This window comes from Pseudophryne corroboree, chromosome 2, assembly GCF_028390025.1.
Source record: "Pseudophryne corroboree isolate aPseCor3 chromosome 2, aPseCor3.hap2, whole genome shotgun sequence".
NCBI classification, from domain to species: Eukaryota; Metazoa; Chordata; class Amphibia; order Anura; family Myobatrachidae; genus Pseudophryne; species Pseudophryne corroboree.
Window position 1 is genome coordinate 580667557 of NC_086445.1, and position 27532 is coordinate 580695088.

The window sequence follows — 27532 nt, forward strand, 5'->3', positions numbered from 1 at the left end:
TAGCCATGAACATAGGCCAGGGCCTCAGCCGTTCCTTGCCACTCCGTGTGGTAAATGGCATATTGGCAAGTTTACGCTTCTCCTCCGACAATTTTATTTTAGATTTTTGAGTCCTTTTTTTACTGATATTTGGTGTTTTGGATTTTACATGCTCTGTACTATGACATTGGGCATCGGCCTTGGCAGACGACGTTGCTGGCATTTCATCGTCTTGGCCATGACTAGTGGCAGCAGCTTCAGCACAAGGTGGAAGTCGATCTTGATCTTTCCTTATTTTTGGAACCTCAACATTTTTGTTCTCCATATTTTAATAGGCACAACTAAAAGGCACCTCAGGTAAACAATGGAGATGGATGGATACTAGTATACTTATGGATGGACGAGCGACTGCCGACACAGAGGTAGCTACAGCCGTGGACTACCGCACTGCGTCTGCTGCTAATATAGACTGGATGATAATGATATAAAAAATATATATATATCACTACTGCAGCCGGACAGGTATATATTATATAATGACGGACCTGCTGGACACTGTCAGCACTGCAGACTCCTAAAGTAAGCTACTAGTATCAAGAAGATAGAAAAAAAAAAACACAACAGGTAGGTGGTATACAATTATGGATGGACGAGCGACTGCCGACACAGAGGTAGCTACAGCCGTGGACTACCGTACTGCGTCTGCTGCTAATATAGACTGGATGATAATGATATAAAAAATATATATATATCACTACTGCAGCCGGACAGGTATATATTATATAATGACGGACCTGCTGGACACTGTCAGCACTGCAGACTCCTAAATTAAGCTACTAGTATCAAGAAGATAGAAAAAAAAAAACACAACAGGTAGGTGGTATACAATTATGGATGGACGAGCGACTGCCGACACAGAGGTAGCTACAGCCGTGGACTACCGTACTGCGTCTGCTGCTAATATAGACTGGATGATAATGATATAAAAAATATATATATATCACTACTGCAGCCGGACAGGTATATATTATATAATGACGGACCTGCTGGACACTGTCAGCACTGCAGACTCCTAAAGTAAGCTACTAGTATCAAGAAGATAGAAAAAAAAAACACAACAGGTAGGTGGTATACAATTATGGATGGACGAGCGACTGCCGACACAGAGGTAGCTACAGCCGTGGACTACCGTACTGCGTCTGCTGCTAATATAGACTGGATGATAATGATATAAAAAATATATATATATCACTACTGCAGCCGGACAGGTATATATTATATAATGACGGACTTGCTGGACACTGTCAGCACTGCAGACTCCTAAAGTAAGCTACTAGTATCAAGAAGATAGAAAAAAAAACACAACAGGTAGGTGGTATACAATTATGGATGGACGAGCGACTGCCGACACAGAGGTAGCTACAGCCGTGGACTACCGTACTGCGTCTGCGGCTAATATAGACTGGATGATAATGATATAAAAAATATATATATATATCACTACTGCAGCCGGACAGGTATATATTATATAATGACGGACCTGCTGGACACTGTCAGCACTGCAGACTCCTAAAGTAAGCTACTAGTATCAAGAAGATAGAAAAAAAAAAAACACCACAGGTAGGTGGTATACAATTATGGATGGACGAGCGACTGCCGACACAGAGGTAGCTACAGCCGTGGACTACCGTACCGCGTCTGCTGCTAATATAGACTGGATGATAATGATATAAAAAATATATATATATCACTACTGCAGGACAGGTATATATTATATAATGACGGACCTGCTGGACACTGTCAGCAGAATGCGTTTATAGAATAAAAACACCACACGACGAGTGTTTAACTTTTTCAGGCAGACAATCACAATATATTGGTGGTCAGTGGTCACTGGTCAGTCACACTGGCAGTGGCACTCTGGCAGCAAAAGTGTGCACTGTTAATGTACTCCTGCTATAACTGCTCCCCAGTCTCCCCCACAATTAAGCTGTGTGAGCAGTGAGCACTCAGCACAGTCAGATATACATAGATGATGCAGCACACTGAGGCTGAGCACAGATATGGTATACTGTGTCACTGTGTATCGTTTTTTTTCAGGCAGAGAACGGATTATATTAAATACTGCACTGGTGGTCACTGGTCAGTCACTAGTAAACTCTGCACTCTCTGAGTACTCCTAAGCTCCAGTAAATCAAGTGTCTCACTCTCACTCTCTATCTATTTCTATTCTAAACGGAGAGGACGCCAGCCACGTCCTCTCCCTATCAATCTCAATGCACGTGTGAAAATGGCGGCGACGCGCGGCTCCTTATATAGAATCCGAGTCTTGCGATAGAATCCGAGCCTCGCGAGAATCCGACAGCGGGATGATGACGTTCGGGCGCGCTCGGGTTAACCGAGCAAGACGGGAAGATCCGAGTCTGCCTCGGACCCGTGTAAAAAGGCTGAAGTTCGGGGGGGTTCGGATTCCGAGGAACCGAACCCGCTCATCACTAATTATTAACCTCAGTAACATTCATGTCCACTCATTTTCCATTCTGAACACCTCACACCTCACAATATTGTTTTTAGGCCAAAAGGTTGCACCGAGGTTGCTGGATGACTAATCTAAGCGACACAAGTGGACAACACAAACACCTGGCCCATCTAAGAGTGGCCCTGCAGTGTCAGACAGGAGGGCAGATGTAAAAAAAAAGGCCCCAAACAGCACCTCATGCAAAGATGTAGAAGAGGTGCAATGAGGTAGCAGTATGACTAAGCCAAATGATACAAACATATGGCCCATCTAGAAGTTGCAGTGCAGTGTCAGACAGGAGGGCAGATATAAAAAAAAAAGCCCCAAACAGCAACTCATGCAAAGATGTAGAAGAGGTGCAATGAGGTAGCGGTATGACTAAGCCAAGCTACACAAACAATCTAGGAGTGACACTGCAGTGGCAGACAGGAGGGCAGATATTTAAAAAAAGGCCCCAAACAGCACCTCATGCAAAAATGTAGAAGAGGTGCAATGAGGTAGCTGTATGACTAAGCCAAGTGACAAAAACAATTCTCACTGGAATTATACAGCAATTTCACTGGAATTATATGGCAATATCACTGGAATTATGTGGCAGTACCACTGTACATATACGGCAGTATCACTGGAATTATATTGCAGTACCACAGGACATATACGGAAGTGTCAGGCAGGATGGCACTTAAAAAAAAAATAGTCCCCAAACAGCACATGATGCAAAGCAGAAAAAGAGGTGCAAGATGGAATTGTCCTTGGGCCCTCCCACCCACCCTTCTGTTGTATAAAGAGGACATGCACACTTTAACAAACCAATCATTTCAGCGACAGGGTCTGCCACACGACTGTGGCTGAAATGACTGGTTTGTTTGGGCCCCCACCAAAAAAGAAGCAATCAATCTCTCCTTGCACAAACTGGCTCTACAGAGGCAAGATGCCGACCTCATCCTCATCCTCTGATCCCTCACCCCTTTTACTGTGTACATCCCCCTCCTCACAGAGTACTAATTTGTCCCCATTGGAATCCACCATCACAGGTCCCTGTGTACTTTCCGAAGACAATTGCTGGTCAAGGTCTTCCTGGAGGAAGTTCTAATTCATTTTGATGAACATCATTTTCTCCACATTTAGTGGAAGTAACCTCCTACGCCGATTGCTGACAAGGTTACTGGCTGCACTAAACACTCTTTCGGAGTACACATTGGAAGGGGGTGGGGGGCAACTTAGGTAAAATAAAGCCAGTTTGTGCAAGGGCATCCAAATTGCCTCTTTTTCCTGCCAGTATACATACGGACTGTCTGACATGCCTACTTGGATGCGGTCACTCATATAATCCTCCACCATTCTTTCAATGGTGACAGAATCATATGCAGTGACAACAGACATGTCAGTAATCGTTGGCAGGTCCTTCAGTCCGGACCAGGGCCCTCATTCCGAGTTGATCGCTAGCTGCTTTCGGTCGCAGTGCGGCGATTAGGTGAAAAAGCGGCATTTCTGCGCATGCGTACAGGCCGCAGTACGCACGCGCAAAGTACTTTCACACAAAACTATGCAGTTTTACACAAGGTCGAACGACGCTTTTCAGTCACTGTGTTGATCGGTGAGTGATTGACAGTGATTGACAGGAAAGGGGTGTTTCTGGGTGGTAACTTGCCGTTTTTCGGGAGTGTGCTAAAAAATGCAGGCGTGGCAGGTAAAAACGCAGGCATGCCTGGGGGAGTAGCTGGCCGAACGCAGGGCATGTTTGTGACATCAAAGCATGAACTAAACTGACTGAGGTGATCGCAAGGTAGGACTAGGTCTGGAGCTGCTCAGAAGCTGCATGAAAATTTTTACGAGTAGTTCTGCTAACCTTTCGTTCGCACTTCTGCTAAGCTAAGATACACTCCCAGAGGGCGGTGGCCTAGCGTGTGCACTACTGCTAAAAGCAGCTAGCGAGCGATCAACTCGGAATGAGGGCCCAGATGTCAGCACTTGCTCCTGACTGCCCTGCATCACCGCCAGCGGGTGGGCTAGGAAATCTTATCCTTTTCCTTGCAGCCCCAGTGGCGGTAGAAATTGAAGGAGGAGCTGTTGACGGGTCACATTCCGCTTGAGTTGACAATTTACTCACCTCTGCACACTTGTGTCTGCTGGAAAGAGAGATACAACGTAGGCTTTAAACCTAGGATCACGCGCGGTGGCCAAAATGTAGTGCTCTGATTTCAACAGATTGACCAACCTTGAATCCTGGCAAAGCGAATGAATGGATCCATCCACAAGTCCCACATACTTTGCGGAATTGCTCCGTCTAAGCTCCTCCTTTAATTTCTCCAGCTGCTTCTGCAAAAGCCTGATGAGGGAAATTACCTGACTCAAGCTGGCAGTGTCTGAACTGACTTCACATGTGGCAAGTTCAAAGGGTTGGAGAACCTTGCACAAGACAGAAATCATTCTCCACTGCGCTTGAGTCAGGTGCATTTCCCCTCCTTTGCCTATATCGTAGGTGGATGAATAGGCTTTAATGGCCTTTTGCTGCTCCTCCATCCTCTGAAACATATAGGGGGTCATTCCGAGTTGATCGCTCGCTAGCTAGTTTTAGCAGCTGTGCAAACACTATGCCACCGCCCACTGGGGAGTGTATTTTAGCTTAGCAAAAGTGTGAACGCATGTGCAGCTAAGCTCTGCAAAAACAGTGTGCAGTTTAAGAGTAGCTCTGAACCTACTCAGCGCTTACGATCACTTCAGCCTATTCGTGTCCGGATTTGACGTCATACACCCGTCCAGCGAACGTCCAGCCACGCCTGCATTTTTTCAGACACGCCCGCATTTTTGCAAACACTCCCGGAAAATGATCAGTTGACACCAAGTAACGCCCTCTTCCTGTCAATCTTCTTGCGGTTGCCAGTGCGAAGGAAAACTTTGCTAGAATCTGAGCACAACCACAAAGAGCTTTATACCAGTACGTTCTATGTGCACATTGCGGGGCATATGCATGCGCAGAAAGGCAGTTTTTTTCACCTGATCACTGCGCTGCAAAAATCGGCAGCGAGCGATCAACTCGGAATGACCCCCATAGAGTGTTGAATTCCACCTCGTTACCACCTCTTGCTTCAGTTGATGGCAGGGCAGGTTCAGGAGTGTTTGCTGGTGCTCCAGTCTTCGGCACGCAGTGGCAAAATGTCGAAAGTGGCCCACAATTTTTTGGGCCACCGACAGCATCTCCTGTACACCCCTGTAATTTTTAAAAAAATTCTGCACCACCAAATAAATTTTATGTGCAAAACATGGGACGTGCTGGAGTTTGCCCAGCTGTAATGCACGCACAATATTGGTGGCGTTGTCTGATATCACAATTCCCCAGGAGAGTCTAGGTTGCATAAGCCAATGTGCGATGATGTCCCTCAGTTTCCGTAAGAGGTTGTCAGAAGTGTGCCTCTGACGGAAAGCAGTGATACACAGTGTAGCCTACCCAGAAACCCAGCGTAGCCTTCCCAGTTGAAGTAGTACAAGTGTTCTTCCGACTTCCCCTCTAGGATGACGATCGACTCCCAGCAGTAGCAACAGCAGCGACGGCAGCAACATCAGCAGTAGGCGTACCACTCAAGGATACTCCCGAGGAATCCGGGTTAGGAGAGGACTCCTCAGTCTTGCTAGGGATATGGCCTGCAGGACTACTGACGTTCATGGCTGAGGAGGAAGTTGACGTTAAGGGAGTTGGTGGTGTGGCTTGCAGGAGCTTGGGTACAACAGGATGAAGGGATTTAGGTGTCAGTGGACTGGTTACGCTCTTACCCAAAGTTTTACAACTTGACACTGACTTCTGATGAATGCACTGCAGGTGACATATTAGGGAGGATGTTCCTATGTGGTTAACGTCCTTACCCCTACTTATTACATATTGACAGAGGCAACACATGGCTTGACCTGTTGTCCTGATTTGTGGAGAAATAATTCCACACCGAAGAGGTGGCTTTTTTGGTATTTTGCCCAGGCATCACAATTGGCCTCATCCCACGGACAACAGGTGTCTCCACCAGTGCCTCATTTAAACAAGCCACATCACCATCAGAATCCTCATCGTCAACTTCCTCCTCAGCTCCAGCAACACCCAAATCCTCACCCTGGTGTACTTCAACAGCGACATCTTCAATTTGAATATCAGAAACTGGACTGTGGGTGCTCCTTCCAGCACTTGCAGGGGGCATGCAAATGGTGGAAGGAGCCAACTCTTCCCGTCCAGTGTTGGGAATGTCAGGCATTGCAACCACCAACACACTTGGACTCTCCTTTGTGATACCATCTTAGAACGCACATTTTTTTTCTGTGCTTTTTCCAGCTTAACTCTTTTCATTTTTCTAGCGGGAGACTGAGGGCTTCCATCTTCATGTGAAGCTGAACCACTTGTCATGAACATAGGCCAGGGCCTTAGCCGTTCCTTGCTAGTCCGTGTCGTAAATGGCATATTGGCAAGTTTACGTTTCTCCTCAGACGATTTCAATTTCTTTTTTTGGGTCTTTTTACTGAACTTTGGCTTTTTGTATTTTCCATGCCCTCTACTATCACATTGGGCATCGGCCTTGGCAGACAACGTTGATGGCATTTTATCATCTATGTCATGACTAGTGGCAGCAGCTTCAGCACTAGGAGGAAGTGGTTTTTAATCTTTCCCTATTTTATCCTCCAAATTTTTGTTCTCCATTATTATTCTGGAGTTATATAACACAATATGCGTCACAGGAGCACTGGACATATGGTAGCAGAGGATACCACTGTGACTGGTCACTGGAATGACTGATGCACAGGACACTACCACTGAACTGATGCAGCACAACACAGCACCCTATACAGCAGCACTGGACATATGGCAGCAAGAGGACACAACCACTGTGACTAGTCACTGGACTGACTGATGCACAGGACACTACCACTGAACTGATGCAGCACAACACAGCACCCTATACAGCAGCACTGGACATATGGCCCGCAAGGGGCTCATTTGCGCTCGCCACGCTGTCGGTAAGCCGGCGGTCGGGCTCCCGGCGCCGGGATGCTGGTCGCCGGGAGCCCGACCGCCGGCCAGCCGTAGTGAACCCCTTGGGAGACCCTGTAAAATTGTACTGAACTTTGTTTAACTTTTCAACACCCATATAATTACCTGAATCCTCAGTGGTCAATGACCTCCATGGAAAAGAAGATATCTATAATCTCATTAAATAGTTGCTGACTAAAATGGTATCATTATCATTTACAAATGGAAAATATATATCTCTATCTAGAGTTCCCTTGCCTATTTGTTTTTTTATAACATAGGCACTTCTTAACTATTCCTATAAACCTTACAGTCCTATTACAGAATTATGTCCCAAAAGTCAGAATTTATATATATATATATATATATATATATATATATATATGCTGGTACGAACCGTCACTCCATGCTGGAAAGGTTAATGCCTGGTGCCCTCAGTGAAAAGGTTAATAGCAAGCGTGGAGACTGCGGCACTCAAGTTTGGATGAAAATCTTTTACTGAAGCATGTTAAGTGGTTACAGAATGCCTTAACAAGGCCGACGTTGCGGTGCTGCAAGCACCGTTTTCAAGGCAGGCATGAATGATGAGTAAAAGTTGCTAACAAGACAGACAAACATAAATCTCTCACCTAAATAGGAGAACAGCCATCGCGCCGCAGGAGAGCCGGGACCGGCGTCCGCTTCCGCCCGCCGCAGCTGCGCGTGCGTCACGTCCGGTGACGTCAGACCGCATCCGATCTGGTCACCATGGCGACGCGTTCCGTAGTCATGGAAACGCGTCTGAAAGCCTGGCCGCCTGTGTGGAGCCGCTGACTGATCTCCCCGGCCCTCCATGCAGTGCTCTGCCTAGAAACACAAGGAAAGTGGTCACAGTGTGTGGACAGTAAATGTAAACAATAAGCAATGGGCAAAATTGAACAATAGGCATGCCTGGCAAATAGTATGCCAGTCCTTCATATAGCCTAAAAAGTATTAAATAAGTACCACACCTAACAAAACCAGAGATGAAGAAAGGAAGAAAGAAAAGAGAAAGAGAGGAAGATATAACACAATGTGGCCAGATTAATGCAGCGCCATAGCAAACATCACACTGGTGCGGCAGTTGAAGAAATGTCTCTGCTGGACTATATATTGTATAAAGCCCTACAGTAAGGGCCGCAATTATGTAAACTTCAACTTGCACCAAGCATTGATTAATGTCCTTCAAAGACATTCCAATTGAGACGTTCATTCATTCCATTAGGGGATACCGTGTTGAGAACATGGATCCACCTGCTTTCACTTCTGAGTAGCTGTCCGTCACGATCCCCCCCTCATATTGAAGTAGGGATATGGTCGATCAGGATGTGTTTTAACTGGGCCAACGAGTGTCCCTCTGCAAGAAAGTGACGAGCCACCGGTTGGTCGGCCACCTTGGATTTAAGGGCTTTATTGATCGATAAACGGTGTAGAGCCATACGTTCTCGGACAGTTCGTGTAGTCTTCCCCACGTAATACATATTGCAGGGACAGATGATGATGTACACCACGTGCGTTGATAAACATGATAATGTATGTTTGATCTTAAAGCTACGGTCCAAATGTGTGTGTTTGAACAAGCTGCCAGTGATCATATGGGTACAGGTGGTGCACCTGGGGCAATTGTAGCAACCTGCTGATTTTGTCATGAAGTGTGGTTGCACTTGAGTTTGCTTGAAGCCCGTGATGTCCGTGTGGACCACCATATCTCTAATGTTTTTGCCCCTGGTGAAACATGGCATGGGACGTTTGTGCCTAAAGCAATTTGTTTCTTTATCCGTCGCTACTATAGGCCACAGGGCCCGGCTTGCTCTTTGAACAACTTGGCTAGAGGTGGTAAAGGCCATTTTCCACGGAATGACTGCTTCGTTGGTACGGACCTTGGGAAGTAATAAATCGCTGCGACTCATAGACAGCACTTCATCCTTTTGTTGTTTCAAGAGGTTCAAACTGTAGCTTCTAGTTAAGAACCTATCAATCGTGGCGTCAATACCTTTGACGGCGGTGGCAGGGTCGTCCGCAATTCTTGCGACCCTCATCATCTGTGATTTGGGCAAACCTCGTTTGAGGGATTTAGGATGATGGCTTGATGCTAGCAATAGAGTATTCCTGTCAGTTGGCTTGGAGTATACCTCGGTGTGTAACTGGCCATATTCAAGCGTCACAAGTACATCCAGGTAGTGGATGGCGGAGCGGCTGTACTGATGCGTGACCTTAATGGTAGAGTCACGATGATTGACGTCCTCGATCATCTTGCCCAGCAATTCTTCACTCCCCGTCCATATAATGAACAAGTCATCAATGTAGCGCATATAGGTTATGATGTGTCGCTTGTACTCGTCATTATTAAAAAAACATCCGGGACTCTTCTTGAAACATGAATATGTTTGCATAGCTGGGTGCCACGTGACTTCCCATAGCACAACCGGATAGTTGTCTATAGAAACGTCCATTATAGATGAAATAGTTTCGAGTTAAGGTTAGTTCCAACAGCTGCATAAACAGATCGATATCCAAATCGGCGATCTGTTGCGATTCATAAAACGACTTAGTTGCTGCAATGCCCTGCGTATGTGGAATAGATGTATATAGGCTATTTATATCCAATGTGCACAATATGCTGCCCTCAGGGATGTTACCAATTGCTGATAGTTGTTGCAGAAAGTCAGTTGTATCCTTGATGAGAGTTGGTTGGCTAATGACGTGAGGTTGTAAGATGCAGTCTAAGTACATGGAGACAGGGTGATAAAGTGAATTACGCGCCGAGATGATCGGACGGACGGGTGGATGCATGAGGTTCTTGTGAATTTTTGGAACAGTGTATAGGACAGGGCTGGTTGGAAAAGGTTGTTATAGAGCTTTGAGGAGTTTAGGCTCCAAAATGCCCCGCAGATGTGCTGCCTTTAGGATGTCCTGTAGTTCCGTCTGGTACTGTATAGTAGGATCTCCTGCCAATAATTGATACACCTCCCCATCAGCAAGTTGTCTGTCAATCTCGGCCATGTAGTCGTCTAAATTCTGAATGACGATGGCGCCCCCCTTATCGGCGGGGCGCACGATAATATCCCGGTAATCAGACAGGTTGCGTAAGGCCTGATATTCTTGCCGGCTCAGATTGTAGTGTGGTTTTGGTTGTGCCTGAACGAACCTCTGGACGGAATCATCCATTAGTCGAGTGAACGTTTTAATGGAGCTGTTGGAGGATGCCGGGTCGAATGTGGAGGTGCTGCGCTTGAACAGAAACACCTGTTGGGGTGTGTTCTGTTGTAAGGGTTCAGAGTTTTGGAAGAATTCTTGTAATCTAAGTTTTCTTGAGAATTGATGCAGTTCAATGTTCTCCTATTTAGGTGAGAGATTTATGTTTGTCTGTCTTGTTAGCAACTTTTACTCATCATTCATGCCTGCCTTGAAAACGGTGCTTGCAGCACCGAAACGTCGGCCTTGTTAAGGCATTCTGTAACCACTTAACATGCTTCAGTAAAAGATTTTCATCCAAACTTGAGTGCCGCAGTCTCCACGCTTGCTATATATATATATATATATATATATATATATATATATATATATAAAACAGCAAAGAACGAGGCGGCACTCGGAGACTGTGTAACAACGTGTATTCAAGGAAAGTGCACTTTCCTTGAATACACGTTGTTACACAGTCTCCGAGTGCCGCCTCGTTCTTTGCTGTTGTCTACACCAGAGGGGAGACCCTCGTTAGGGGAGGGCACCGGAGCAAGACGTATCCCGCAGTGGATAAACAGAGTGCCGGGGCAACTGTGCAGGTGTGTATATATATATATATAGTGTCAGACTGGGGCATGTAGGGCCCACCGGGGGAATGCAGTGGTAGGGGGCCATGTTTAGGGGTGTGGCCAGTCTGCAGAGGGGGTGTGGCCTGGCACCTCATTGGTCTGACTAACCATTAGAGCAGGCTTTCCCAACCACGGTAATCAAGGCACACTAAGGGGCCCTACACACTCGGGGATGCGCCGCCGAGGTGCCCGACGGCCGATACGGCCGACGAACAACCCGGCGGCGGGGGGGCAGTGACGGGGGGAGTGAAGTTTCTTCACTCCCCCCGTCACCCGGCTGCATTGAAGTGCAGGCAAATATGGACGAGATTGTCCATATTGGCCTGCATGCACAGCCGACGGGAGATCAGCGATGAACGAGCGCGGGGACGCGCATCGTTCATCGCTGGAGTCTCCACACTGAAAGATATGAACGAGTTCTCGTTCATTTATGAACGAGATCGTTCATATCTTTCAGAATATCGGCATGTGTGTAGGGCCTATAACAGTGCAGGTTTTAGTGATATCCAGGCTTCAGCACAGGTGACTTAATTAGTACCGCACTTATTTTGATTTAACCATCTGTGCTGCAGCCTGGATATCACTAAAACCTGCACTGTTGGTGTGCCTTGAGGACCGTGGTTGGGAAAGCCTGCATTAGAGAGTGCAACGTTGGGGCCCCTTCATAAATATATACAGTAAATTCAGCTGCTGCATGCATGATAATGTACCCGATTAATAACAGATTAATAACAGCAATGCACTGTAGAAAATACACCATAAGGTAACATATGTATGATGTATAATTCAAGTGCACAGTCTGGAACCTAATCCTTAGATCAGGAGGTGGGCCCCCCAGGCAGTGGGGCCCACCAGTGGTTTCCCCTGTACACCTGTGGGCCAGTCCAAGCCTCTCTCTCTCTCTCTCTCTCTCTCTCTATATATATATATATATATATATATACACACTGCTCAAAAAAATAAAGGGAACACTTAAACAACACAATGTAACTCCAGGTCAATCACACTTCTGTGAAATCAAACTGTTCACTTAGGAAGCAACACTGATTGACAATCAATTTCACATGCTGTTGTGCAAATGGAATAGACAACAGGTGAAAATTATAGGCAATTAGCAAGACACCCCCAATAAAGGAGTTGTTCTGCAGGTGGTGACCACAGACCACTTCTCAGCTCCTATGCTTTCTGGCTGATGTTTTGGTCACTTTTGAAAGCTGGCGGTGCTTTCACTCTAGTGGTAGCATGAGACGGAGTCTACAACCCACACAAGTGGCTCAGGCAGTGCAGCTTATCCAGGATGGCACATCAATGCGAGCTGTGGCAAGAAGGTTTGCTGTGTCTGTCAGCGTAGTGTCCAGAGCATGGAGGTGCTACCAGGAGACAGGCCAGTACATCAGGAGACGTGGAGGAGGCCGTAGGAGGGCAACAACCCAGCAGCAGGACCGCTACCTCCGCCTTTGTGCAAGGAACAGAAGGAGCACTGCCAGAGCCCTGAAAAATGACCTCCAGCAAGCCACAAATGTGCATGTGTCTACTCAAATGATCAGAAACAGATTCCATGAGGGTGGCATGAGGGCCCGATGTCCACAGGTGGGGGTTGTGCTTACAGCCCAACACTGTGCAGGATGTTTGCCATTTGCCAGAGATTACCAAGATTGATAAATTCGTCACTTGCGCCCAGTGCTCTTCACAGATGAAAGCAGGTTATCCCTGAGCACATGTGACAGACGTGACAGAGTCTGGAGACGCCAAGGAGAACGTTCTGCTGCCTGCAACATCCTCCAGCATGACAGGTTTGGCAGTGGGTCAGTAATGGTGTGGGGTGGCATTTCTTTGGCGGGTCGCACAGCCCTCCATGTGCTTCCCAGAGGTAGCCTGACTGCCATTAGGTACCGAGATGAGATCCTCAGACCCCTTGTGAGACCATATGCTGGTGCGGTTGGCCCTGGGTTCCTCCTAATGCAAGACAATGCTAGACCTCATGTGGCTGGAGTGTGTCAGCAGTTCCTGCAAGTCGAAGGCATTGATGCTATGGACTGGCCCGCCCGTTCCCCAGACCTGAATCCAATTGAGCACATTTGGGACATCATGTCTCGCTCCATCCACCAACGCCACGTTGCACCACAGACTGTCCAGGAGTTGGCGGATGCTTTAGTCCAGGTCTGGGAGGAGATCCCTCAGGAGACCATCCGCCACCTCATCAGGAGCATGCCCAGGCGTTGTAGGGAGGTCATACAGGCACGTGGAGGCCACACACACTACTGAGCCTCATTTTTACTTGTTTTAAGGACATTACATCAAAGTTGGATCAGCCTGTAGTGTGTTTTTCCACTTTAATTTTGAGTGTGACTCCAAATCCAGACCTCCATGGGTTAATAAATTTGATTTCCATTGATTATTTTTGTGTGATTTTGTTGTCAGCACATTCAACTATGTAAAGAACAAAGTATTTAATAAGAATATTTCATTCATTCAGATCTAGGATGTGTTATTTTAGTGTTCCCATTATTTTTTTTGAGCAGTGTATATATATATATATATATATATATATATATATATACATATATATAATCCAGCAATTTTGACCGGCACTCCATAAAACAGTAACAGATAGTACCTGAGTGCCCCCTCCGAACCTCTAGGGCACAATGTACAGCAACACAATTTTTGAGAGGCACTCCTCGGCTTTGTAAATAATTTCCACAGCTACAACTGCATGCTTTCAACGTTTCAGGTGCACTTTATTAGCAACTATCATCAGGATAAAGACAGATCCAGACATCTTACCTTAAATACCATGGGGGTAATTCCAAGTTGATCGCAGCAGGATTTTTGATAGCAATTGGGCAAAACCATGTGCACTGCAGGGGAGGCAGATATAACATGTGTAGAGAGAGTAAGATTTGGGTGGGTTATTTTGTTTCTGTGCAGGGTAAATACTGGCTGCTTTATTTTTACACTGCAAATTAGATTGCAGATTGAACACACCACACCCAAATCTAACTCTCTCTGCACATGTTACATCTGTCCCACCTGCAGTGCACATGGTTTTGCCCAACTGCTACCAAAATTCCTGCTGCAATCAACTTGGAATTACCCCCCATGTGCAATAAAGGATCAGGTCTCTGCTCCCCCTGCACTTCCTGGAACGGTGTGTGATGACATCCAGCCGTCTGTGGGGGTGGGCGGAGCCATTTTCCATAGTAACAGTGTAAACACTAAAAACAATACAAAAAAAAACACACAGATGTTCGCTCGAAATAGCAGTAATAAATAAATAAGCAACCCTGACCATAAGCTTAGCAGACTTTAGTAGTGCATATCATATGATATAATAATCAAATGCTATTTGTATTTATGAACAACCCCAGTCCCCGCTGTTCATACATCCGGGAATGGCCAAACCACAACTTTGTGCAGTGACCACTCAGGAGCAGAAGCAGACGGAGCCGGTAAGTATATGAACAATCTGCTTTGTTTTGATTACCATAAATCAAAGAGTAGTTTAACAGCCTAGTGATGGAATAAGATTTAAATTCCTGTGTCTTTTGACCACAGAGGTAATACTGAATAATCACATATAATATCCCACCAGAAATTGTGAGAAAAATAAGTTAATTCAACTACTATTCAAAAACGGAAATCTAAGGAAGCTTTCTCTTCATCATGTATCCAATGGAACACTACACAGCAGAAGCCTAGTTTGCCTATGCCTATGGCCGGCTCTGGTTGTAACTTTTGGATACTTGTATCATGTATACCATGCTTAGTTGTACAAAGTATATTTTTGTATCAAATATAAGGACTGTGCTTGCTGAATAAATTCCTCCTCTAGATGTCACTATTGTAACTCAGTGGTCTTTTTAATTAAATGCATTTAATTAAGACTAAGTGAAGTTATTGTAGCTCCTTTAGAATGAATTTTAATGTTATTGCTGAGCTCATCTTCCTTTCATTCCCTAGTCAATAACCCCTGGCAGAAGTCCAATACAATAACATCCGTGAATGCTGCTACCTAGTAAGTGTCACCTGTGTTATACAGTTTAAGTTAATGGTGAGATAGATATATATATATATATATATATATATATATATATATTAGTTAGGTATACTAGGGGGTATACCCTATATCCAGCCCATGTGATATCTAGGCACAGTTAGTATTTAACATTGTAGTCCCCCACTAGTAGTATAAGCTGCTTTTGTCCAATGTGTTTACAGTGCAATCGGGTAAATTATAGACCTCTGATGTCTTCAGTAATTGGCTCCAGCCAATTACCATACAAGCGCTTTGATGGCCACGCCCTCTGGCTCTCCCATTGGCTGGCCCTTGAATCTCAGCTCTCTTATACTGGCCGTTCCATCTATGCAGTCTATGCGGAGGGGTGGTGGTGTGCGAGGCAGCGACAGAGTGGCGGCAACTGCAAAGGAGGAATAGGCTGTGGTGATTTCCCTAGGCAGAACAGAAGCACTCCAAGGTCAGCAGGACTGTCACAGCAGGTAACCGCGAGTCCGCTCTTCACTTCCCCTATCCGCTCGCTCCTCCCCCGACTCGGCTTCCTCTCTCAAAGAACCGGCTCTGCCACTCAGCTGATCGGGTCCAGCTCTTCAGAGTGCCGTGCTGTTGGAAACCTCCTCTTATCTCCTGCCACCCACAAATGTTTACAGCTCATGTTTACAGCTCAGTGGTGCAGGAGAGAAGAGGCTTAATGATGATGAACTGCGGGGAGTGACAAAAAAACACCAGTGTGCAGCACCAAGTGTTAATGCTGCCCCTGTATTAGGATCTCTGGGCTGCACTGTGGGCAGTGACAAAAAAGAATAAAAAACACCAATGTGCACTGTGCACTAAGTGTTAATGTTGCCCCTGTATTAGGACCTCTGGGCTGTTCACCAAGGTGCGGTAGTAAAGTTACAGCACCAGTGTGACACACTTAGCCAAAATGCAAGTCATAGATGAGATGTTTCTTCCTGCACCATTAAAAATAAAAAAGAATGTTTAGCTAACCACCTGCCTGATCCATCTAGCTCGGCCAGTAGCTAGGGAGATGTGCGTGGCCATAAAACATTGGCCCTCATTCCGAGTTGTTCGCTCGGTATTTTTCATCGCATCGCAGTGAAAATCCGCTTAGTACGCATGCGCAATGTTCGCACTGCGACTGCGTCAAGTAACTTTACTATGATGAAAGTATTTTTACTCACGGCTTTTTCTTCGCTCCGGCGATCGTAATGTGATTGACAGGAAATGGGTGTTACTGGGCGGAAACACGGCGTTTCAGGGGCGTGTGGCTGAAAACGCTACCGTTTCCGAAAAAACGCAGGTGTGGCCGGGGAAACGGTGGGAGTGCCTGGGCGAACGCTGGGTGTGTTTGTGACGTCAACCAGGAACGACAAGCACTGAAATGATCGCACAGGCAGAGTAAGTCTGGAGCTACTCTGAAACTGCTAAGTAGTTAGTAATCGCAATATTGCGAATACATCGGTCGCAATTTTAAGAAGCTAAGATTCACTCCCAGTAGGCGGCGGCTTAGCGTGTGTAACTCTGCTAAAATCGCCTTGCGACCGATCAACTCGGAATGAGGGCCATTGTCGGACTTAACCCAGTATTAACTAGTGACATGTGGGTGCCCGTCGAACAGTGTCCTGACTCTCCCCTCAAGCAGTCCTGTGTGAAATATTGCCCGAATCACTGCTGGGGGACTTTTATTGAATCCAAAACATGTGAGATCCGACTCCGGGATGATGATGTTTTTCCTTGTTTTTGAATCTAAGCCTGGTGGGGAAAACCCAAGCTAGGGCTTGGATTGCCACAGATCCAAGAAGTACGGGTGGGCTTGGTTCACCTAGAACCGAGCCCGCTCATTTCTAACTGTGAGTGGTGTTTTGTGTATCTGTGTTGCAAATGTAAAGAAAAAGATGCTGCGTTACACCTCTTAGAGCAGCTCAGTTGCACCAGGGGTCTCACGCCTCACAAGGATCTTACGAGGATACATCTGTAGATTTGCTAATGTCCTTTTCTCCCTCTGTGGGTGTCCACGACACCCATAGAGGAAGAATATAACCTGTGGCGAGCACAGTGAGCCACTGTGCCCGCAGCGTGGTGAGCACAGCTAGCCCACAAGGGACTTTCTGCCGGCATACTGGTGGCCGGCAGGATGCTGCTGTCGTTATCTTGATAGCCGGTGTACCAGCTGCCTGTAAATAGTATGTATTCTGTTTCCTAACAGTGTGTTTCTAGCAAGGTGCAGATTTGCTATATAGCTGCACTGGCAGTTCCAAACTGGTCCAACATTTGTGCAGGCCTGCCATCTAACTGCACAGTCGGCTCCAGCCTGGGTCTGCCGTCCTGGTTCCAGCTCAGCCCAATACCCAGTTCCTATCCAGTCCAGTCTCTAGTTCCAGTATGGTCCAGTATTTCCACAGAACAACTCTGGGCCTGATTCATTACTGATTGCTTATGCGATCATATGTGCAGTTTTCCGATCTAAGGGAAACTGCACATGCACAGGACCCATTCGGCGCATTTGCAGAAATGGTAGTGCGGTCGCGGCGCACATATGCGAACGCCTCTGCCCGATTGACAGGCAGAGGCATTGGCGGGGTGGGATGGGGCGGGGACAGCCGGCATTTGGGAGAACGGGGGCGCCACCCCTGTTTTCCCGGCGTGGCAAAGCCAAGAGCTGTCCTGCATACACAGTTTCCTTGGCCTCACAGTCCCTTTAGCTTACTCAGCCTGCGATCGATGGTCGTAATGTTCATCTAATAGCGATCGCATCGCAAATGCAGGGAGGAGGTGGTATGCACCTCCTCCTGAATTTGTTTTGCTAAGGATTGCGAGCAGCTTTGCATTTGCAATCCTTAATGAATCAGGCCCTCTGGTTCCAGATCTGTTCTACTAACTCAGGTCAAGCCTACTGTAGTCGAAGTCTACTGTTCATACTCTGCATACTGCATATTGCAGGGCCGTAACTAGGTGTGTGCGGAAGGGGCACTGCACATAGCGCTGCAGGGTAGGGGGCGCTGTTGGCAGCACTTCTCAATTACCTGTTTTAATTACTTTCACTTGTTGATTCCCCCCTTTTTGAAGCCCAGCATCTCCTGAACGCCCCTGTCTCCTACCCTTACCCCTTCTGTCGCTAATACTTATACAACATTCATGAACTCTACTAAAGATTTCTTCTGAGTAGGGTGTTTGATTAGAATTCAATAGGTATTGAAATATGTCATGTAATAAAAGGTATTGTAACTGAATAACAACAAGCTCTCAAGTAAAGTGCATGAATGTGGTATATAAAGAGGATTTGTGTCCAAATCCATTTTCTTGCAGTGGTTTATAAACGTGTGTATTATATAACACTAATAAAAATGTGGGAAGGGGTATAATAGCATGGGCTTTATCTGGGATCAATCTTGTCATGCCCCTTACCCACGAGGCATGCACCTTATGTCCCTATTGGAAAATGGGGAGGGGTACCAATTCTCTCTCTGGCACAGGGCACCAAAAAGTCTAGTTACGGCTCTGGCATATTGTATTAAGTTTCCACATCCTATCACCAGCATCAAGAGCTTCTTAGGTTCCTGACCTACTTCGGTATGTTAGATGCATATGCACCTGTAGTTGCACATACAGTAGATGCAAATTAACCTGTAGCTGCACAAACAGTAGGTGAGTATGTGCCTGTAGTTGCACATACGGTCAGAGCCGTAACTAAACATTTTAGCACTGTGTGCAAGAAACAGCATTGGCGCACTCCCCATCATATTTAAAATAGGGCCAGTGCGCGCCATAAGCATGTGCCGAAAATATAGCGGTGTGAATTCATGGGGAAGAAGTGTGGCCACGAAAGAAAACCAATTCATACTATGCTGCACAGTAGTCTCCATTATTCAAATTATGCCACACAGAAGCGCCACTTACACATATTACGGTAGGGTAGAGTCCCCTTTTACACATTACGGCAGGTAGAATCCCCTTTTACACATTACGGCAGGCAGAGTCCCCTTTCACACATTATGGCAGCAGAGACCCCTTTTATACATTACGGCAGGCAGAGTACCCTTTTACACATTATGGCAGGCAGAGTCCTCCTTTTACACATTACGGCAGGCAGATTCCCCCTTTTACACATTATGACATGCAGAGCATCTTACATACCCCCCCCCCCACCATTAGGATATAGTGTATTGTAGTGTAATATAGTATAGTGTATTGTAGTGTAGTGTAATATAGTATATTGTAGTATAGTGTAGTATGCTGTAGTGAAGTGAAGTGTAGTGTAGTGTCTGTGTAGGCCCTTACGTGATGTTTACATTCTTCCTGCGCTGTTGCCAGCTCCTGTACAGAACTGCCTCCTCTGTATACTTCACAGAGAGGGGACGGGCCGCGGGAGCGCAGCAGCACAGGGGGATATACTGTCCAGCGCTGCCACTGACTCCACACAGCATTCAGCGGCAAAGGCTCCAGTTTGTTGGGGCTTGGGGCTGTGGGTGCCAGGCACAGGGGAGTGGGAGGGAAATGCGGCCACTCGGGGTGTATGTAGAAGGTGCGCCCACAGGGCAAGTGCGCTGTGGGCAATGCACCTTCTGCACACACCTAGTTACGGACCTGCATACAGTAAATGCATATCACCTGTATCTGCACATACAGTAGATGCATATACGCCTGTAATTGCACATATGGTCGATGCATATACATACGCCTGTAGTTACACATATCATAGATACGTCTGCACATGTAGTTGCACATACAGTAGATGCGCATGCACCTGTAGCTGCACATATGGTATATGCGTATGCACCTGTAGTCATTCAGATAGTAGATGCATATGCACCTACAGTTGCACATACGGAAGATGCATATGCACCTGTAGTTGCACATATGGTCTATGCATATACACCTGTAGTTACACATACTGTATATACGTCTGTGCCTGTAGTTGCACATATGGTAGATGCACACAGCATCTATTCAATGGAGACAGAGGGACTGGGGGCATAGCCAGCAGCTCACAGAGCACTAGCAATGCCCGCACTGTGACAGAAAATGAGAGCACTGCCTTGAGGCCTTGCCCCCTTTTTGGACACGCGTACAGGAGTCCTGCTCCAGGATTCTCAAATGTTGGGAGGTATGTGTATGCGCCTATAATTGCTCATGGGGGGTAATTCCGAGTTGATCGCAGCTTCAAATTTGTTAGCAGTTGGGCAAAACCATTTGCACTGCAGGTGTGGCAGATATAACATTTACAGAGAGAGTTAGATTTGGGTGGGGTGTGTTCAAACTGAAATCTAAATTGCAGTGTAAGAATAAAGCAGCCAGTATTTACCCTGCACAGAAACAAAATAACACCCCCAAATCTAACTCTCTCTGCAAATGTTATATCTGCCCCCCCCCCCCCCCCCCCCTGCAGTGCACATGGTTTTGCCCAACTGCTAACAAATTTGATGCTGCGATCAACTCGGAATTACCCCCATGTTTACATATGTTCAGACATGGGCCCTCATTCCTAGTTGATCGGTCGCAAGGCGAATTTAGCAGAGTTACACACGCTAAGCCGCCGCCTACTGGGAGTGAATCTTAGCTTCTTAAAATTGCGACCGATGTATTCGCAATATTGCGATTACTAACTACTTAGCAGTTTCAGAGTAGCTCCAGACTTACTCTGCCTGTGCGATCATTTCAGTGCTTGTCGTTCCTGGTTGACGTCACAAACACACCCAGCGTTCGCCCAGGCACTCCCACCGTTTCTCCGGCCACTCCTGCGTTTTTTCCGGAAACGGTAGCGTTTTCAGCCACACGCCCCTGAAACGACGTGTTTCCGCCCAGTAACACCCATTTCCTGTCAATCACATTACGTTCGCCGGAGCGAAGAAAAAGCCGTGAGTAAAAATACTTTCTTCATAGTAAAGTTACTTGGCGCAGTCGCAGTGCGAACTTTGCGCATGCGTACTAAGCGGATTTTCACTGCGATGCGATGAAAAATACCGAGCGAACAACTCGGAATGAGGGCCCATGGAGCATGCAAAGTGCGAAAAAAATAATTAAGATTCCTCTGCAAAATGGAGTTGTGTTCAACATTGAATCATGCCCTTATCTACTAAAATAGCCTGCATTTATTAGATGATAAGTATACATACTGTATAGTGTAACAATGGTCCCAGTTATTGTTGCTGATAATGTTAAAAATTGCAATTATACTACTGTACTTTTTTTTTTTCTAATTAAGCAGAAGATGCCTTCCCCCTACCTTTAACCATTTGAATTCAATATTCAGCCTCCACTAGACAAAATGCTGCAATCCACAATATGACTTCTTATATTGGGGGTCATTCCGACCCGTTCGCTTGCAGCGGTTCTTTGCTGCGGTACGAAACAGGTCCGGAATGCGCACGCACGTCATTACCCAGCGACAGAGGTCGCCGGGCAATGACGCTTACAACGAAGAAAGCGGTCGCAGCGGCGACCGCAAGAAGGTGGACAGCAAGAGGGCGTTCCTGGGCGTCACCTTACCGTTTCCTGCCGTTTTTGGGGAGTGGTAAGTAAAACGCAGGCGTGTCCAGGCAAATGGAGGGCGGAGGTGTGACGTCAGAGTCGGCCCCATCAACGCTGAGATTGTCGCACAGGGTAAGTATGTCCAGGGCTGGTCTTGTTTTACACAAAACTTTTGTAGCTAAGCAGGGCTGCACAAGCATTCGCAGCCCTGCTAAGCTAAAATACACTCCCCCATAGGCGGGGATTAGTTGATCGCACCAGGAGCAAAAAGTTGCTGGCTGTGATCAACTCAGAATGACCCCCTTTGGGTATAACATGATGTAATTTTGAGCATACTGTATCTAAGCCAATGGTCTAAATAGGTACGTAATAAAATCCACCTATATTTCTAGTTTTATTTTCTATTTTGCTTTACCGTTGTTTTAGATAACTCCGCAACACTGACTTAGTATGGTCATTTATTTCTTCTGTTTCTTCTAAACTTCAAGTACACTAACCTGATAATGATGAATTGCGAGAAAACAGGTTAATAATAGAATAATATATTCCTCAATGAGAAAAATCAGCTTCGTCCAAATTCATTTAGTGTATGTAGTGTTAATGAGATTCAGTAGAGTGGCTGAAGGATAAAGATTAACGAGCAAACTCTGCATCAAGTCCTGTATTAATGAAGAAATGTCACAAACTCTGACAAGTGTCATTTATTTAGGAATAGTCACAGTAATTGGCCAGCATATACAATATTGCAGTTTAGTGCGATCTATTCAGTGGACAAGGACAAAATCTTTTTTCTGCGGTAACTGCCAGTTTGATGCCTCACTCACCAACATACTGTAATGTACAACCATCCATTAATCAATTAATCAATCAATCAATCACTGAATCTATATCAAGCACTGTAATAAGCTCCCTCCCCCCCCCCATACTTCTTCAGCAATCACAATAAAACAATTTGCTGATTCCCAGAATTAAAGATTCCCTAATGCACCATTCTGCGCCCATACATTACAGATATTATTCAGTTGCTGTATATGAAGATCATTTTCGGCAAATACAGATCTGACAATCTTGAAAAGTTCATCAGTATACTACAGGCGTTCTGCAAATCTGCTGATTGTTTCCATCTGCCCCGTTTCTAGCGCCGGCCCAAGGCCTTTGTGTGTACACTGTGCAGTATTCTATGTGGTCTGGCAGGCAGTTTAGAATACTGTGAAAACGTCCCTACCAAAATGGCCGCAACCTGAGACAGGACAGTTTTGAAGGCTGCTAGAGGAGGCAGCAGCCATTTTGGGGGGACATTTAATAGACGGAACACGGGAGGATGAGGCAAACAATGGCACAGCAGTGGCGTGAATGCAGCAGCAGCGGCAGAAGAGGGAGCAGCAGCATGAATCCCCTGACAATGAGCAGGTACAGTGTCAATTTTAAGGGGCATTATTACTAAGCGAGGCATGGTGAAAGGGGCATTACTGTGTGGGGCATACTTTGGTGCAAGGGGGATTACTGTGTGGGGCATACTTTGGTGCAAGGGGGATTACTGTTTATGGCATAATAAGGTGAAGGGGCATTACTATGTGGGGCATAATATGGTGGAAGGGGCATTACTGTTTGGGGCCTAGTATGATGTAAGGAGCGATATGGTGTTGTTGTAAGGTAGTATTTTTCTTCAAGACCATGCCCATTGCAGCAAGGCCATGCCCTTTTTCTGACACATTTTTCTGTGCTCGCACTGCTAGCCAAACTGTCTAGAAACAGTCCTGGTTTCCATACACTAGCACTCTACAGCCCCAATTGATCTGTGAAATCCAACATGTTGGACAACCTGATTTAACAATTCCAATCACTTTTTGTTTGGAATCTGCGATCTGTGAACCCCATACATTGCAGATTTATTTGCACAATCATCTGCAAAACGCCAAATTGCCCCAATTCATTGCTGATGTGTGGGGGCCTTTACAAATGTTACTTTTTAGGTAGAATATTGTATGCCTATAACTGTATACCCTGTACAGTGCATGCACCTGTATGGTTATTCAACAACTAGAGTAGGATATTTAGGTAATACGTGTAATAAATAATTATTTAGGCCAAAGCACAAGTCAGACAAAGAAAATTAGTACAAAATAAACCAAAACATCACAGATATCAATGGAGAGCAGCAAATGCATATGTTTATAGAGCAAACATCTGTCTTGTGTGGGATCAAACACACAAAAAAACTGTAAAAACAGATTGACATAAAGAAATAAAATTATTTATAAGGTACATAATTAGTAATGTTTGTATTTTGCTCTGTGTTTCTTATGTGAACTAATTCAAGAATCCCACTACTGTACATGCTAAACCAAGGAAAGCCAATGAATCTTATAACTTATCTCATACAGTATCTCATTATTATGCTTAGAAAAGCAACCCATACTGCTCTGGAAGGAAGAAATCATCTTGCGTGAACCCTCAAGCATTTCTGCACACAAATAAATGTTCCACCAGACTAATCAGAATCAAGCAACTACATTGTTCAGACATCAGAACCACCAATAAAATCTATTCAAGATTACATAAACTAGGTTTTGCATTTCAAATTTGAATTACATTGATTGTATACAGCATAATGTAAAACTAATGAATGTTAACTCTTTCCTAGATTACTGTTGCACATAATAGCTTGTTTTGTATCCACTGGGAATCTGTATATAGGAGTTGGTTCAGAAGTGGGTGTTATTTTAATGATCTCACAATTATCTGATGGTTTTGGGTATGCGCACGTTCAGGAGAAGCATTGCGCATGTGCAGTTCTGGTTCTGCAACGGAGATCATAGTACTCCAAATGCTGCAGCATGATTTACACACTGCTGGTGTTTGGGGGCAGTGATGGGAAGCGTTCTAGAAAATGGGAAGGGTATTTTTTCTAGACGTGCTGAAGCCAGTGGCTGCTTCCGCGGATGCAGTTTCACTGGCTCCAGCAGCATAGTTTTCTCAGACATCCTGAGTAACCTGAGGGTTACATAAATTCAATACGGCCTTGGGATGATCCTGTTGTTGAGCCGATACTACATCTTTGAATCACAGAAGATGGCAGTGGGCATCTATTTACACAAGATGCCTCCTGCAGCTTTTCCATATTTTCGGCTGAGCCATTAGTGTCAACCTCTCAGTCAGACCCATAGTCTATCTGTCACTCTGATGCATTGCAGCAGATGAATCTTGTGCACTTGAGTAGTTTAACCCGCTTCCTTAACAGTCTGTGATTAAGTGATTGGCATCTTAATTGAAACTCAAATGTTGGCTGCTACAAAACCAAAAATAATGGAATTTGTTTTAGACAAAATAAATGACAAGCAAGGTATTATATGCTACTATTCTTCAGTAACAATTGTTTAACAGTGTAAAACTTCCAAGTCATTTTGGGAAAGGAGTAATGTGCTCGGCCTCACTTGAAATACATGTTTTTGTTAATGATTATTATTTGAGCAAGAGTTGAATATTTAATTTTATGCAAAGCAATTGATTAAATTATAATGTTTGTTCAAGATGGTATAGACATGGGTGAAACAATACATAACTAGATCCACAGCAAAATCAGGGGTCATGCATTACGTTCTTCACTCCGTTAAGCATGTGTGGAGCTTGTACAGTACATGCACATATAAGCCCTGTTTCAGCTCCACTGCACTTGCCTGACAAGATACTAGGTGCAGGCAGTGTCTGGGAGCCCCAGTCACGTCTGTCAACATCATATTGTCAGAAAAACACTATCTTTCTGTGATGCAGTGTGTCATGGCTGAGGGTTGGGTTTGGCTTGACCAGGCGTCTGTGGCCGGAGCTGGCACAGAGTGAGTGTGAATGAAGTGAGTAGGCTTTAACCAGGTATGGTTCATGGAACTAAGTTGGAACATGTATTAAAAATAATCGGTGTTATAGCAGTGATAAGCTCGAAGGCAGATGTAACATGATTAAAACTTTATTAAAGAATAGAGTCTGTTGATCACTGCAGATCTATAAGTAGAAATTAAGATACCAGGTTTAGCAACTGGAAAGGTGACCGGAATGGAACCGGAATGATGACCGGAATGGAACCAGAATGGTGACTGGAATGGAACCGGAACGCTAACCAGAATGGAACCAGGGGGAATGAAGTGCTAACCTGGTTGGATCCAAAATTATGACACTGGAAGTCCTGAAGAAAAGAGATAGTACATGTAGCATTGGAGACCAGAATGGAACTGGAATGGACTGGACTGCTGACCGGGCTGGATCCATAATCTTGACACTGGAGAGTCCTGAGAGGCAGATGTAATTGCAGAAATAGTTGGAACTTGGAAATCATTAGGCTGGAACTGGATAAGTCACGAAAAAAAGGAAAGTCACGAGAATGGAGGAGCTCAGCACAGAGCTGTACTTCCTGTGTAAACTGTTGTACTTGCTAATTGGTAATCCCAGGAAGTTCCGTTTATACCTTAGAGTTTAGATTCATTGGATGCTGTGGTCAGCTGATGAAAAGAGCTCCATGATTGGGCAATGGAGGATTAGCTGATGGAATCAAAGATGGCAGTACCCATGTCTGGACTTGTAGGGAAACGCTGACTTGCTCAAGTGAGTACAATGGAGATTAAAAAAGAAATACAAATAGAGTGCGCTGTCAACGGCAGCCTGTACAGGGAAGGTCAGTTCCCTTAATTATATAGACAAAGGAAAGAAATAGGTACTGGCGCCGGCTGTAGTTCAAAAATATATCAGACAACTGAATCAGTAAATAAAATGTAAATTATTACTTTTAATATACATTCATAAAAAGAGGTTCTCCTATTCCTCAAGAGTAAAAACAATTGCTAATAGCACAATACAATTGTAGGATGCCACAAAATAACCCTTCCAAATATAATGTCCATAATCCCTGGCTAGGACACTAATCCACAGTTGCCCACAAGTTCAATTGGATGTGAATATATTTTACCAGACTTGTTTCCGGATAAAGTCCCCTAGGTTTCCCATGCAAATAGAAACCAAATGGCAGATGGGGATGAGTCCGGATCTGTAAGAAAACTTGTGTAGGAATTTGATCCAGTGGAAGCTGATAGGTCCAAATATCGCCAGGAGGTGGGTGAGGGTGCTGGTACTTGTGGTCCTACAGATAAATTCCAACACGTTTCACTGGTCTAATGGGTGCCAGCTTCCTCAGGAGCTCTCCTGGCGATATTTGGACCTATCAGCTTCTACTGGATCAAATTGCACAGGGTTTACAAGAGGATAATGGTGACTGAAGTAATAAAGTGTTAGTTGCAGGTGAACATGGCCAAACGACGGTTTACTGCTAGAAACAATCCAGAGCTGGGTGTATACTAAGATCTGAAGCTGAGTGCTGTCAGCATGCATCTAGCTGCATAGAGAATTGCTGGATAAACTCTGTGATTAGACCACAGTCTGCAATAACAGACAGGATACAAACAAGGTGATTAATCTACAATTGGAGTACAGGTTCAGGTGTACTGGAAATACTGCAGTTAGCCGTAGACTTGCAACTACAGGCATGGCTGGGTGAATGTTTGCTGTTGGCAACCACGGACACACAGGCTAGATGTACACAGAACCAGAGCTGGAAGGGTATATTAACAGAGACTTGACAGGAGCCTGGACATGGATCAGGACCAGACATGAGAGTAACTGGAGAGACACGGCAAAGCAAGGACATGGAGCAGGAATGGACATAG